An 11,122-nucleotide genomic window follows, 5' to 3' on the forward strand; every position below is an offset into this window, starting at 1 on the left:
GCAGTATTTTCAGTAACACAATTTTAAATATAACATTACAAGCAACAATCCTCAATTGAGAGCATAAGAAGAGACGTACGTACTTACTAAGAATAAAAACAATGTGATTAATTCCTCTTATCTTCTCTTCCTTTTAATTAAACTGGGGCAAACTAATAAATATAATCCAACATAAGCAATTCTGTTTTCTTATTTTTCTTATGTAATACGACACATATCACCTCAATATGTTGGAAATCAATGTGTTTCAAGAATAGATAGAGGTCCTACTCCTAGTTGGAACTTGGAACATTGAAAAAAGAAGAAGAACAGCTAATGCTAATTTATTGAGTAAATTGCTAATGCCAGACTAGACAAGCATCAACAAATAAAACCATCCAAGCATTTTAAATTAGTTTCCAGTCATCCGAACCCACTTAACACACTTGACGATCCCAAATATGCCTGCTCAAAGAAGATTCATATACAAAGAACCACCAAGTCTAATGAGTAAAACATGACCATATTAATGAATATACAAAGCCGGTAACCGAGCCTATTAGCTGTGACACAGAAAATTTCCTGAAGCTCAGTCGGATGCATTACCACGATGTGATAAAATCAGAAGACATCAATGAGCACCAACCAGGAATGGGTGCTGGCGCACACCACATTCTATTGTTTCAGACCCCGAGGCTGGAACTTGAACCTGCAAAACAACTTGTATCATATAATTCGGGCCAAACAGCATGCGGAAACAGTGCGCAAAATAATCAAGAGAATGAGAGAAGGGGAAGAGAAAGGGGCGGGGACATGCAACTTCCCTAGGTGCCTGACCTGAAGATGGACTGTGCAGGTGGGACATGCAACTTCCCTCATCTGCCTTGCAGAACCATCAGAGGACTTCGAACCTACAAAATAACTTACTGTTAAATTTGGTGCAAAATGTACAATATGATTCATCAGAGGACTTCCAATATCTCATGCATACGGGCAAACAACATGTCATCATACCATAAATCAGGGAACTTTATAGATAAATACAGTCTCACATAGCAAGAAAAAAGGTCTCTATTAGGACACGTTAGCCACTTACATTCAGAAGGGATCTACCGGCTTGAACCCTGCATGGATCTCCACCACCACATCGTCTTCTTCTCTCCCAGCATCACCATGGACATCGATTTCATTGGTCCCGGCTTCCTCTGCAACCTGCCCTTCCTTCTTGTCCTAAAACTCACAACAAACCCAAAGCAGACTAAGAAAACCCATTTCTATCACTACAAATCCACTAGGAAAAACATCAAATGACAAGATAATAGAAGTCAACAACCCCAAAAGGGATCTCTTACTAAACCATCCTCACACGGATGCCCCATCTACACAAGCTACCAGCTTCATCAAAGCTCAAAGAAGTGAGAAGGGAAAGCACCATTTCTGTGCAGAGAACTGATCAGAACATTGGAGCTCTACGTCTGCACCATTTCTGTGCTTATTAACTTGTGAGATTTGTTCTTTAACCAAACAAGCAAAAATTAGGAAGAGCAATTGCTGAATGCTGGATTGTTTTCCTAGATGCAGCATGTAATTGTTTTCTAAATATGCTTACCATTCTCTTCCACCAAACATGCCTAATTTTCATGTAAATGTTATTCCATCCGAAACTGCAAGCTCTTCTACAAATCTAATCAAGAATCCACCATACCACCTGGCACTTGCTGCATAATCTTTTTTACCATACAAACACCATCTTCTCTCAAATCTGGAAGTAAAAACAGTGATAATAAATGTAATGCAATTATAAATAAATAAATGATGGGATAATGCAGGGGAGGGCCTCGGCGGAGGATGGCTGGGGTGCGGGCGGCGGCGAGGGCGCGGAGGCAGGGGAGGGCCTCGGCGATGCCGCCAGAGCCGTGCTCCATGTCGACGACCATGTAGTCGTAGCCGGCGAGGCCGGCGATCTCGGCGAGGGTCGGAGAGGAGCGCAGGAGGAAGAGGCCGTAGAGGGTCTCGCCGGCGACGAGGCGGGACTTGAGGATCCGCGGTTCGGGGGAGAGAGGGGCGAAGTCGGGATCCAAGGAGGCGGCGAAGAGGCGGGCGAAGACATCATCGCCGGAGCCTCTGCTTCTTGAATCCGGAGGGGGTTAGGGAGGGGGGTTGATGATGATGAGAAGGCACCGTTGATGGGTTAGAGAGAGAGAGAAGACGAGGAGGGCGAGAGAGATGTGGGTAATACTACTAGTTAAATAGAGAGAGGAGGGCGGTGGCCGGGAAATCGGAAACTCGGAGAGAGGAGGGAGGAGGGAGGAGGGAGGAGGGATGGTCAGAAGAGGGTTGGGATGTAGGTGCGTTGGCTTCCGACGACGCTTTGTAGCGTCGTCTTAGGTCCAAGACTGCACCGACGCTTTTTAGCGTCGTCTTTTGCCGACGCTTTTTACAAGTGTCGGCAAATTTTGACAATAGACCGAAAATTGCCGACGCTTGTAAAAAGCGTCGGCAAAAATGCGTCGGTAAAACCGACTTTTCCTGTAGTGACACCCTAAAGACTTAATCATTGGTGATCCATCTCAAGGGGTAAGAACTCGATCCTCTCTTAGAAATTTAAATGATTATCTTGCTTTTGTTTCACAGTTAGAACCTAAGACTTATGAAGAAGCTGAAAAAGATACCAATTAGATAAATGCTATGCAAGAAGAATAAAATCAATTCAAAAGAAGTAATGTATGGACATTAACTGAGAGACCAAAGCATAACTCTGTAATTGGAACAAAATGGATCTTTAGAAATAAATTAGATGTAAATGGGGTAGTTGTAAGAAATAAAGCTAGACTTGTAGCTAAGGGATACAATCAAGAAGAAGGGATAGATTTTGATGAAACATTTGCTCCCGTAGCTAGATTAGAGGCTATTAGATTACTTCTAGCTTTTGCATGTTTCATGGATTTCAAATTGTATCAAATGGATGTAAAAAGTGCATTCTTAAACGGTTTTATAGAGGAAGAAGTATATGTAGAGCAACCTCCTAGTTTTGAGAATCATGAATTGCCAAATCATGTGTTTAGACTACATAAGGCATTATATGGATTGAAGCAAGCACCTAGGGCTTGGTATGATCGATTAAGCAAATTTCTACTAAATAATGACTTCAGTAGAGGAAATGTAGATAAAACACTTTTTCTCAAAAGAAAGGACGAAAATCTGCTAGTGGTACAAATATATGTGGATGACATAATCTTTGGTGCCACAAATGATAATCTTTGCAAAGAGTTTGCTAATTTAATGCACGGAGAATTCGAGATGAGTTTGATGGGAGAACTAAGTTTCTTTCTCGGATTACAAATCAAACAAACTAAAGAAGGTATCTTCATTCATCAAACTAAGTATACAAAGAAAATACTAAAGAAGTTTGGGAATGAAAATCACAAGGGAGTAGGCACTCCAATGAATCCTACTAGTAAGCTAGACAAAGATGAGAAAGGAAAGAGTATTGATATTAAGCTTTATAGAGGATTAATTGGATCCTTGCTCTACCTTACTGCTAGTAGACCAGACATCGTGTTTAGTGTAGGAATATGTGCTAGATACCAATCAGATCCTAAGGAGTCACATTTAAGTGCTGTTAAAAGAATCCTTAGATATTTAAGAGGAACTACAAACATAGGATTATGGTACTCGAGAGACTCCTGTCTAGATTTACTTGCCTACTCAGATGCTGATTTTGCTGGATGCAAATTAGATAGGAAGAGCACTAGTGGAACATGTCAATTTTTAGAAAATAACTTAGTATCATGGTTTAGCAAAAAGCAGAATTCAGTGGCACTGTCGACAGCTGAAGCTGAATATATAGCTGCCGACAGTTGTTGTGCTCAAGTACTATGGCTTAAGCAACAACTAGAGGACTATGGAGTTAAGCTAGATAACATTCCTATAAAGTGTGATAATACTAGTTCCATCAACCTTACTAAAAATTCGGTTCAGCACTCTAAAGCCAAACACATTGAAATAAGATATCATTTTATTAGAGATCATGTGCAAAATGGAAACATATGTATTGAGCATGTATGTACTGAGAAACAATTAGCTGACATACTCACAAAACCTTTGAGTGAAGATAGATTTTGCACGCTTAGGAGGAAATTAGGCATATGTGATCCTTTTTATTGAGGAGATATAAAAGGGAGCAAGCAGTCTCATGATACACTCCTCCCATTTCTAAAAACCCATGAAACATGAGTCAAACTTGTCATCTATAGATTCTTTACTCATGTATCATTGTCCCAGTAAGAATTTGTAAGGATTGGAAGAAAGAAAAATTTTTAAAAGAAAAAAGGAAGAGAAAGAAAAATTTCTGAACTTGAATCGACCCAACCTAGAATAGGGTCGACCCAACGTTGAGTCGACCCAAGAGAAACCCAGGGTCGACCCAACGTCGGGACCCCACTGTTAAAAGAGAGACCCGTGAGCTATCTAGGGCACTGTTTTCACTTTGTCCTCTTCCGAAAACCCTATTCTCCACTCTCAAATCTCCTCTAATCATCTCCAAACAGTAGATTACATCAATATCTTGGAGAAATGGGACCCAAGAGAGCCGTAGCCAAGCGATCCGGGAGAGTTTCGCGGATCACACGTGCGGATAGGGATGCTATAGAGCCATCTACAGTGTCTCCACAAGGTGAGACACGTGTAGAGCCACCTCCTCCTCCCTCCCCTTCATTACAACTTGCCAAATTTGCGGGGAGACCGATTACCACGGGGAGAAGGATCCACTTCGAGTTTTTGGATCAAGAAGGGTTCCGTTTGGGGGAATGGATCCGAAGGCAAGGATGGGAGTATCTTTGCTCCCTAGATGTGGTCATCTACCCGGAATTAGTCCGTGAGTTCTATGCCTTCCTCAAAACTGAAATGGGAGGGCTTATATCTGAAGTTCGAGGAGTTAGGGTTAGAGTTTCCGAAGAGAGTTTGAGTGAGTTGCTTCATCTCCCCTGCGAAGGAGCAACTCCAGAAAAGCCCGAAAACAAACTGAGAGCCTTGCAGTTGATTCTTGAGAATGAAGACTTCGATTATTCTGAAAATGTAATAGCAAGCTCTCTTTCAGCTGAAATGAGGTTGTTGCACAACTTCATAGGTCGGATTTTATTTCCGAAGAGCGGGAGATTTGATCTCATTTCTGAGCGAGATCTGGTTGTTATGGAGCACATTATTCAGGGCATTCCCCTGAATCTCCCGGCTATGATACTGAGGCAGATGAGAAAGGTTATATGCAACTCCAGAGTCTCCCTGCCTTATGGTATGATACTCACCCTGATCTTCCGACAGCATGATATATCAGTAGAGGGAGAGATCTCCAGGCATCTACTATTCACTGACACATACACTGCACGAACCCTTATTCGCATGGGTTATGAGAAGGTGAACGGGCAGTGGGTACGTACTGGAGCTGGGATTCAGGGTGATGCACCACAGATTGGAGACCCCATCCCTGAGGATGAGGAGCATACGGATCATCCTACTGCACCTTCAGAGGCTGGACCTTCGTCATCTGTTCCTGCGGGAGACACAGATGGGTTTTGGAGTAGGATGACTGAGCTTATGTCAGCTCAGGCGAGGACTATCACTGATGGGCTGACGAGCAGACTAGATATCATGACTGCTGAGATCAGTGATCTTTGAGAGCAGATAGGAGCTCTATGGAGAGAGAGAGAGGTTCATGGACCATCTGTGCCACAGGCAGCTGAGTCAGAGATTTCGGCACAGAGTCATCCAGCTCACCGAGCTCCACGCCAGACTCAGTCCCATCAGGCTCGACCTCCCCTCGCCACTTATGCTAGGAGGATGAGGACTAGATCACAGCCATTAGATACTCCCTAGGCTGATATTAGCATTTCTGATTAGAGCCTACGATATGTATCTAGTTCTCATATGTCTTTTGTGTTGATCATGTATAACTTTGATTGAGGAACATTGTATTTGTTTTTGTTTTGGCGTTATTGTACTAAAATGTTCCTTTTTGATCAATGAAGCTTAAATGTTTGTTAATTATTGTGTCTATTCCCATGCACCTATTTGATGATAACAAAAAGGGGAAGAAGTAAGGAAAGAGAAATAAGTTGAGTAAGGAAAGAGAAATAAGTTGTCAAACAAGTTGAAAATTATAATAGGAAAGCATATACATTTAAGGGAAAGCAATTTGTAACAATGAAAATGATCAAATCTAAAATTTATATTGAATTTCAGAATTTGGCACATACCTTTCACACCTTGATACATAATCTGAAACTCATGCTTTATCTCAATTTTTTGAAGTTTCATCTTTAATGAAATATAAAAGAAAGGGGGAGTAATTCAAAAAGTCAAATTGGAAATATTTGGATGAAATAGGGGGAGACTTCACTCTCAAATTTGAAAAGCTGAAATTCAGCAACTTGAGCCCTTTTAAATCTAATTTTAAGATAAGTATCAATAGGCACATACTCTATATTTTGTAATCATCAAAAAGAGGGAGATTGAGGATGATAGTGGTATTTTGATGATTAATACAATAATCAAGAGTATGTTACAAGTTAATTCGATACTTCATTTATAAGTCTGTTACTCTCAGTATATTCGTATAATAAAATAAAGATGCATTTCATTGTTTATATGGATGAATCTAACCTTGAGCTGCAGTAAAGTGTGGATTGAGTCGACCCCAAGGTTGATTGGGTCGACCCCGGCACATCAAGAAAGCATCTAGCACACTTCTGCAAAAATGGCACGGATGAACAGTAGTTGGGTCGACCCAAGGAAAGCATGAGTCGACCCAAACCTCAAGCCTCTCAAGCCTCAAGAAAGCAGTTCTGTGGAAACACTGAGAGGGTCGACCCAAGACGAAGTTGAGTCGACCCAAACTTGAGTCGACCCAAACACTGAGAGGGTCGACCCAAAGGCAATGACATTCAAAATAGGTTCTCTGAAAACCCTGAGAGGGTCGACCCAAGTGGAAGTTGAGTCGACCCAACTGAACCTTGAGTCGACCCAAAAAGATGTTGAGTCGACCCAAGTGAAGGAAGGCTGAATTGCAAGGTTCTGTGGTTCTGAGAGGGTCGACCTAAGGAAAGGTTGAGTCGACCCAAGTGAAAGTTGGGTCGACCCCAATAAAAGTTGAGTCGACCCAAGCACGGGCAGAAGCATAACGGCTAGTTCTGCAGAAGTACTTTTTGACCTTCCAACAGTGAGTAACGGCTAGTTTTTGAATTCTAACTATTGGGGCTTGTCCAATGGATGAAGAAAACTATTTAAAGTGGCACTATTCATCAGAGAAAATATTCTTTTGCAAAATATCAAAGAGTACACAAGAAAGACAAGTGCCCTAATCTTCTTCATCCAAGTGCTTCATTCAAGAGTAAAAAGAAAGTGGTTGAGCAGATTCAAAGATTCATTAAGAGCTCCATCCACCCTTGAAGAGTGAAGCATCCTTGACAAAGAAGAAAGAAGTCTCATCAAGCGATAACTATTCTCTAAACTCTTCTTTGTAGATTATATTGTTATATTTGCTCATCTAGGAGCTTAAATCTTCTTACTTCTTTTATTAATCACCTTGTAAAGGTTTGTTGGTAAGCCCGCAAAACCAACGGTGTAGGTTGATTGGTGAACCCGTAAAATCAATTGTAAAGGTTCGTTGGTGAGCCCGGAAAACCAACATAGGTTCGTTGGTGAGCCCGTAAAACCAACATAGGTTTTTGGTGAACCCGGAAAACCAAAGTATAAAGGTTTTTGGATTGTGAGCCCGGAAAATAATCCAACTGTAATCCGCGGGATTATAGTGAATTTCCAAGGGGTCGCTTGGGGAGTGGACGTAGGTGCTTAGGAGAGCACCGAACCACTATACTTCTTGTGTGTTTGTATTGTGCTTTGTTAAATTCCAGTAACTCATCAATTGACATAAGTAATATAGTAAAAATAAAGATAAACCAATTCACCCCCCCCCCCCCTCTTGGCTTGTCACCTTGGGCAACAATATACATGATTACTATTCCTACTATACGGTTGCAAACAATTACCTTTCAATTGGATACATTCATCGATATTGCACTGGCCCTCCAAGAATAGCCTCGCAAGGCAAGTGAATAGCTAGATGAACCATGACATCAATGAAGGCAGGAGAGAAAATCTTCTCAAGCTTGCAAAGAATAAGAATAATTTGGTCCACTAATTTTTTCAAATCAGCTATTTTTAATGCCTTGAAGCATAATTGCTCAAAAAAATTGCCTAACTGAAATAATGTAGTATTAAGTTCTTTGTTGAGGTACCCACGCATTCCAACTAGAAGAAGGCATTGCAAAAGAATATAATAGTCATGACTTTTCAGACCCGATAATTTACCACCTTGAGTACTTACACAGCTAGAGATGTTTGCCGCATAGCCATCTGGAAACTTAATCGATTTTAAAAAATTCACAAAACCCTTGTCTCTCTTGCGGGGACAATGTGTACAATGCTGGAGGCTTCTCATAAGATCCGTTCGCCTACTTTTTTAGGTGTAACTCCTTCTGTATACCCATATCTGCCAAATCCATGCGTGCTTTTTCTGTATCCTTGCATTTCCCATCTACGCCGGTAATGTTCCAACAATATTTTCTGCAATGTTCTTTTCTATGTGCATGAATTCCAAGTTGTGGCGCAGCTTGAGTGTTTTCCAATAAGAGAGATCAAACAAAATACTTTTCTTGGCCCAAATCGTGTCATCATCTTTGCCACTTTTTCTTTTCTTATTAATGCTTGGATGCTTGCCCAACGGCTTGTATGTCCCTGAATTAATTTGCTCCAAGATCTCTTCTTCCGTGAACTCTCGTGGCCTTGACCTGTCCTCACTTTTATCATTAAAGAGTTTGCTCTTTCGCCATATGTGGTTCTCAGGCAAGAAACGCCTCGCACCCATATAGCCAATCTTACTCCTCAAACATTCTGATGAAGCATCTTCGTTACAAATAGGACAAGCCAAATAACCTTTTGTTGGCCATCCAGACATGTTACCATATACAGAAAAGTCATTAATGGTCCACATGAGAGCAGCACACATTCTAAATGTACTTCCACTAGAGGCATCATAAGTTTGCACGTCATCCTTCCAAAGCTCTTTCAACTCATCAATTAATGGCCTCAAGTAGACATTATTTCTTTACCGGGAGCCGCTTTTCCGAGAATAAGCAATGACAGCATACAAAATTGCTCTTTCATACACTTCCAAGATGGAAGATTATAAGGCATCACGATAACGGATCACATATTGTACGATGTGCTCATATTTCCAAAAGGATTGAAACCATCGTTGGCTAGCCCAAACCTCACATTTCGCAGATCCTTGGAAAACTCAGGATGTTGCCGATCAAAGTTCTTCCATTCCTCCCCATCAGCCGGATGTCTTAATGTTTCGTCATCCGCTTGCTTCTCCTTGTGCCATCTCATATCTACAGCTATTTTCGGGGACAAAAATAAGCACTTCAATCTCGGTGTCAGGAAAAAGTACCGCAAAATTTTATAAGGAATCTTCTTACCGTTACCATCATTCAGCTTATATCTAGGCTCATCACATATAGGGCATTTCTCCAGGTTCGCATTCTTCTTCCAAAAAAGAGCATAATCATATTTGCATGCATGAATTAGCACATATCCCAAACCCAAATCTCGTAAAAATTTCTTGACTTCATAAAGGGTCCATGGAACAGACTTATCACACTACGGTAGAATTTCCTTGTATACCTTCATATTCATGTCGAAAGAGGACTTGATCCACCGGTTGTACACCTTAATATGAAGCATTTTAATAACGAATGGTAATACTGTAAAAGTTTTGCAACCAGAATAAACAGGTCGTTGAGCACCATCGAATAACTTATCAAAATTCTGTGTATCCTCCCTCCCCAAGTTATTAAGCAATTCGTCAATATCGTCATTCATGAAAGCGCCCATGTAAACAGCTTTCAGCATATTAGACAATTCGTCCCTATCATCGGTGCCATCCCCAGCCATTCTATCCTCAACACCTTCACCATTGTCATAGTTAGCATCATTTGAAACACAAGATTGATGCACGTGAACAGATTCTCCATGTTGCACCCAAGTCTTGTAAGAAGGCGAGATTCCTTTCAACATCAAATGAATCTTGACAACTTGAATGCTTTATTTTTTGTCATTCATTCACTCGACACAAGGATACCAAATATCATTTGCTGAGCCTAAATTTGCCACTGCAAATTCAATAAAAGACTTCACCCCTTCTCTATACTCTTTACTCTTCATTCTATTTTTTATTGTCATCCAACTCTTGTCCATTTTGACTGACCTACAAAGTACTTCATCCTACAAAGTACTTCATCAAGTTAGATTGATTAGTTTATAGATTTATTTTTGTATCCTGCAAAAAAACGTTGCAGCTGAAAAATCAGGGGCGGTCCAATACATTTGGGGACCTAAGACAAATTCAGTGAATAAGGCCTTTTCTTTTTTTATTATAATAATAATAATGAATTTTAATAAGTACAAAATAGTTTAAAAAATGATATGAAAATAGATAGCTGTCAAGTATACTATTTCAACAAAGATGCATGAATCTAACAAAGATAGACAAGAAGCCTCTTCAGTTTAATATAATCCTTCAACAGAAGCATGGAAAAATAATTAGTTTAAAGGAAGTCCCATCCCACCATCTCCCATCTCCCCTTCGATACCCAAGCTACATCACAGCACGGCAACCATTCAACCCAAACAGAAAGGAGAAGAAACAAAGAGGATAAAATTAAAAAAATCTCCACCCTCTAAGAAGTCCATCTCCAATCCCCCTATCTTTCTTCCCGATGGCCCAGTTGGATCAAGAGTAACGTGAGGGAAGGAAAACCAAGACCAAAACCAAAAAAGTGAAGCGATGGAAGGTAAGAGCGGCTTCAAACGTGTATCAAGCCAACCAAATCCCTCCCCTCTCTTTCTCTCCACCCAAAACAAAACTACTGTCCCCAAATCCCTCCTCGCTCTCTCTCCCTGTCGGCCCAAGAAAAGGCCCTCGACCCAAATCCCCTTCGCCTCCTCGTTCTTTCTCCCTGCCTCCTTGCTCTCTCTCCCTTCTGCCCTGACCGGAATGGACCTGGCGAAGGAGGAGAAGCCCTCT

The 11,122-nt window shown here is 41.0% G+C and overlaps 1 long non-coding RNA gene across 1 annotated transcript; it reads right to left on the reverse strand.

Moving 5' to 3' along the window:
* Nucleotides 1-370: 370 nt before the first annotated feature.
* On the reverse strand, nt 371-1,031 carry LOC120105688 (uncharacterized). Its single transcript, XR_015975116.2, has 2 exons — nt 817-1,031; nt 371-688 (listed from the first exon to the last, which is right to left on the reverse strand). It is a non-coding gene; the product is annotated as an uncharacterized LOC120105688 (long non-coding RNA).
* Nucleotides 1,032-11,122: the final 10,091 nt, after the last annotated feature.

Source organism: Phoenix dactylifera, chromosome 1 (genome assembly GCF_051530095.1).
Source record: "Phoenix dactylifera cultivar Ajwa chromosome 1, Ajwa_hap1_PhDact_Kaust_v1.1, whole genome shotgun sequence".
NCBI classification, from domain to species: Eukaryota; Viridiplantae; Streptophyta; class Magnoliopsida; order Arecales; family Arecaceae; genus Phoenix; species Phoenix dactylifera.